This window comes from Solanum dulcamara, chromosome 5 (assembly GCF_947179165.1).
Source record: "Solanum dulcamara chromosome 5, daSolDulc1.2, whole genome shotgun sequence".
Classification (NCBI taxonomy): domain Eukaryota; kingdom Viridiplantae; phylum Streptophyta; class Magnoliopsida; order Solanales; family Solanaceae; genus Solanum; species Solanum dulcamara.
Window position 1 is genome coordinate 30,549,679 of NC_077241.1, and position 5,570 is coordinate 30,555,248.

The window sequence follows — 5,570 nt, forward strand, 5'->3', positions numbered from 1 at the left end:
TACCTTTGGTTGCCTAGGTACGACAACTTAACACAATCATGAGGTGCTAATCCAGTCTAATTATGGGTACTCAAGTCACGTAGCAATTTATTCGAAGCCACTTTTCATTTGTTTTGATCAACAACTAGCTAGGGCTTATAGTCGTTTCCAATCCTCAAATAGGCAGTACTTACCTTCCGACGCTCGGTGTCCCAAACTTTATCATAGTCCTAGCCTTATCCCAGTGGGTACCACTTGTCCCTTTAATGAATTTACAATGCGCTAGTTGTTTTGCAAAGCTACATCCCTATCTCAAAGGGTCTTATCATCTTTCACGGTGGAGTTACGTATCCACAATACTTCTTTATATCAACAATGCAATGCACGGCCAACATGTATATATACATGCATATCATCTCATATCACAGCCACACAGGGCTTCCCAGGGGGTCACCCATACCAATATTACTCTTGCTCAAGCACGCTTAACTTCGGAGTTCTGATGAGATCCGGTACGTTAGTGCTGGTTTAATCGCACCCTCCCCCATGGGGCGCATATCTATCGAAGAAGACGATGACCCAGCAGCTGATCGAGTAGGCCAAGCTGCACTGCCCAAGTTACCCTTCTTAGTTAGTCTTATCCTTAATATATCGTTCTATCCAGAACTACCAGTCTTTCCTAAATCATTTTCCTTTTATTTCAAGGGAAATTTAGGCAGAGTTTCCTCTGTATTTCTTACTAGTTCAACACCTGCACGCAGAAAATGCCAACAATGCCTCATAGGGGCAATACACATAAAGATACATATATACGTATCATATCACGTCATATCGCAGCCTCATAGGGTGCCTAATATCAACAATAGTATAAACTGATGGACTTACCTCATATGTCCAATTCGAACTGCACTTGTTTAGACTTTCCGTCTACTTTTCCTTTCAATTTTCAACTTTACATGTCAACCCTAATTCAATACCTTACCTGGCACCTATCATTCATGCCTTTCTTACCTGCGTGCTGTGAAACTTCCAATATTGTCAGTAACCTTCTTCTATCGATGTTGTCCTTCTACTGAAATCACAAGTTAGTATGAAGAATTGTATTCCCTATGACTCAGCTCTATCGCTCGATCGTAGATATGAAAGAAAGGTAACATCCTAAATGTCCTGTAGCCTCTTGTCTATAGATGTGGTGTACAACACACCGATAAACAAGACTCTACTAGACACGGTCTGTAGACATTCTAAGGACGAACTGCTCTGATACCATTTTTGTCATGACCCAACCCCGTGGGCCGCGACTGGGGTCCGACCTGGACCCCCATTTACATAACTGTCGACTACAGTCAAATTGGACTATATATAACGTGATACTGCTTACAAAAACCTCAATGGGTTAAAAAATTTTCATGTTCATATAGCCTCCTATATATAGGAACCAAACACATGAACCCAGTGGGTGATAAAATATTCATACACGTGTGGCCTCTTTCATTTGCATCATGTCATGAAAGGGAAAGCCAGCCGAGAAGGCTGCCACAATATAATAGCTTTTATAGTATATCGCATAGGCATAACCGAAATAAGCTCCTAAAGAACCCACACACATATGTCTATAGACCTCTAAGAATAGGAATGACAACATTTGGTGGGACATGGCCCCCGCCTTACCCCTGCATAAACAAATATATACATCGCAGGACCAGTACCCAACAGCTAGGCTCCGAAATAGTGGAGCAATTCCAACATAGCTGAGCAGAAATCCTATATTGGCGGATCTCCGAAATGAACATCTGTACCTGCGGGCATGAAATGCAGCCCCCCGAAGAAAGGGGGGTCAGTACGATATATGTACTGAGTATATAAGCACAACATAACTGAGATAACAACTGAATTAGGGGTGCAAGAAACCAAGTATAACATTTAATAGGGTACTGTACCTGCACCTCACAAAATAAAGTCATGTATACCACTATCACATACTGTATCCGGCCCGCTCGGGGACTCGGTGTTACAAATTTATCTTTATGTCATCATAAGCATAAATATACCATAACCGGCCCTTTAATGAGACTCGGTCTGCAATCATGTCATCTTATCATTGCATTCACATAGCATACCCGACCCTTGGTGGGGCTCGGTCATACCCGACCCTTTTTGGGACTCGGTTAATATTTATATCATCTTATATCATACCCGACCCCTTTTTGGGACTTCGGTCGTACCCGGCCCTCTATGAGACTCGGTAAAGATATGTAAACCATATGCACAAGCAGAGTAGTAAGTAACCATATGCAAGCTAGATCATTATCTCAGAGATCGTATCATGTTTAACTTATAGCTAAGATGTGCTAAAAGAAGAAAGAGAATAAGCTCTATATGGTATGTACTTTCCTTTAGGTGATCTTCATATACATATTTCATACTCGGCCCTTCATGGGGCTCGGTGAACCACTATGGCATCGTAATCTCATTTTCGTGTCAAATACATCTCAATGGAAATGAAAGATAGCTTCCCATACATTACATTCTGACACATAGAAGCCCTACTAGGCAATACTTAATCTTCACAAGAACTCTAATACTGAATAGTGGATAGGGGTTATGAGGCATACTCGGAATTCTGGGAATGGAATTATCCACGCACTTCATATACAATTCACTTAAGGCTAAACATTGCCAAAAGGAAAGAAAGATAGCTGTACGAACTTATATCAAAACATGCCAAGAGAAAGCTTTACATACCTTGTCTGAATTATTCTTTATCCTGCTTGGCTCTCCATCCTTTGAACCTATTCAACATGAAAGTAGTATGAATATCAACCCCTTTTACTTTCCAGCACCCTCGGTTACATCTTAGTATTAATGGAATCTATTTCCTTAGTCGTTTCCCCGACTAGTTCTGTTATTCGCTGAGGCGTCGACGAAAATTGGGCAGCACCTCCCCTATAATGTGCCCTGTACAAATTTCCAATTAGGTCCCTAATACCTACAGCCAACCAACAACAACAACCTACAGCAGTTCACACCAACAATATACAACATAAACTTCAAACGACTTATTCAAAAATACGGTAGCACAATAGGGCATCCAGCCTTTATTTTGTAACGCCTTTGATTATATGCAATGAGGGGTCGTGTGGATTCAACCAGCAGCACCCTAACCCACATTGGAACATATTTAGGTCCTGCAACAACACATCACACCCCTGCAGCAGCACCTCACACGAACAACACTATCCTTCGACAACAATTTAACTATAGCAATTCCAATTTAGTTTATTTCGAACGTCGAGCATTTCTATGACATCCTTAAACTTCCAGAAGCATACAAGGGGTGTAATACACCATATAAAAATACCATAAACTTCAAATGGAAAGGAAAAACCTTACCTTTCCCAAAATTGGCCAAAACTCGCCAAACCTATCAAAACATGAATTCTGGACAGCCTACTGTCTTGTATTGTCACTTAGTTTCGAAGGGGTAATTGAAGGAAACAAGATTTGTGGCCTCAATGAAAGTTATAGACATGTGTATCAAGGTCGCAAAAATTTTTGACTTACCGCTACAGCAATTTTGTACGAAACGATATGCCCAAAATACTCACAGCTGTCCGTGTAGGATTTCCAAAACAAAATCTGGGCAGTACCTCCTCTACACTTCATCACCCTTTTTCACGAAGCTAAATGCAAAAATGGATTTAAAAGTCTAAATAAAGGTTATATACCTATGAAATACCTTTCCAAAACATATTGAATCACCCGAAACTAAGCTATACACAAGAAGTTATACCAATATTACTAACAACTGTCCCCTCCAAAAACGGGTCTGTTCCGTAGCGTTTTCTCTTCATGTTTCTCTTAGGTTTCCAAGTGAATAACTGAAAATATGGTTCCGTAGGCATCGTAATATACATATATACAATTCCACATAATTGAGGAACACCGTAGATAATGAATTCACGGAAGAAAAGTGAAGAACTTACCTTAATTTCCTCCAATTTGTGGCTGCTGTTGTGAGCTCTCTTTCTCTCACGTTTCTCTCTATAATTTGGCTGATTTTTGGACTTCAAATAACTTAAGAGTCATTAACATATATATATATATAGGGTCCCTTAGGAAGTGACACGTGTCATCCCCTAAGGGTGACACATGTCAAACCCTTATTGGGCCACGGATCCATGCTTTCAAGGAGGGGCTGCCACGTGTCCTTGTGGGCCCCACCTTCCAAGTAGGTGGGTCACCTACTTGACCCTAAGTAGGTGGGTCACCTACTTGCTTGAGGTGCTGCCATGTGTCACTCCTCCATTGGCTTCCACGTGTCGTCTTTTCCCCTTCCTCGTGGGTTTGTAATCTCATCTTATTTTAGGAGCCTATGTAATCCATGCTACGTAAGCTTGGTATGTCCTTAAGCAAATCAAGTATGTAAGACATCTAAGTTGGTATATTACGTAGGTAAATCGAGTCCTACGACTCATTTCTCGGCCTTCAACTCCTTTCGAATTTTTATAACCTTATTTCCAATATTCCTTATTATGAAACATTTTGTTCTCCTTTCCTTGGAGTTATTTGATAGCATTATAAACTATCCGACTCACATAACGATTTTAAAGAAACTTAAGAGCCTTCCCAGAAACTTGAGAAGCTTAAGAAGCATTCTAAGGTACCAAAGTACGGGGTGTAACAGTAAGGATTATAATCTAATGCATGGTAATAAAACTAGAAAGAAGATTTGAGTAAAGGCACAGTGGAATATACCTAGAGTATTACAAGTTGGCGTAAGAGAAATGGTGAAGTAGATTGAACAAGATCGAGTATCAAAAGTCGAATGACCAATTACAGGAGATAGAAATTCCGACTTAGAAATGGATAGGCCCAACTGTGATCCACTAAATTATTGATAAAGTGAAGCTTATTCAGGGACAAGCTATCGATTGGCAGCCTATAGTCGGCAGGAAGGGGATACATTGGTCCTTCTCAGGTCATTCATAGAATAGATAAAGTTGCCTATGAGTTGGATCAGTAGAGTAAAAGGTTGCGAACTAAGGACGTAGCTTCTATCAAGGTGTTGTGGCAGAATGAGAAGCGTGAAGAAATGACCTAGGAAGTTGAAGAGAACATGAAAGACAAGTATCCGTACCTATTTCCTACATCTACAGGTAATCCTCACCCTTGGAACTCTGATATTGATTGCTTGATGAAAGTATATGTTATGGCAATGAGGTAGAGGACCTCTCCATATAATCGGTATAAGGTCCGGAGGAAGGTTTTGGTTTACATTCGAGGATGAATGTTCTAAAGGGGGGAAGGATGTTACACCCCGTACTTTGGTACCTTGGAACGCTTCGTAATCTTCCTAAGTTCTGGGAAGGCTATGAAGGTTCTTAGAAGTCATCATGTGATCCGGATAAGCTACGATACTATCAAACGACTCCAAGGAAAGGAGAATGTGATACCCTATAGTAGAGAAGGTTGGAAATAGAGTCATAAGAATCCAGAAGGAATTGGAGGCCAAGTAATGAGTCGTAGGACTCGATTTACCTATGTAATCTACTAATTTAGAAGTCTTATACACTTGAGTTTCTCAAGGA

General features: G+C 40.5%; 1 pseudogene; it reads right to left on the reverse strand.

The window, feature by feature from the left end:
- Window positions 1-401: 401 nt before the first annotated feature.
- Window positions 402-519, reverse strand: LOC129891017 (5S ribosomal RNA; annotated as a pseudogene).
- Window positions 520-5,570: the final 5,051 nt, after the last annotated feature.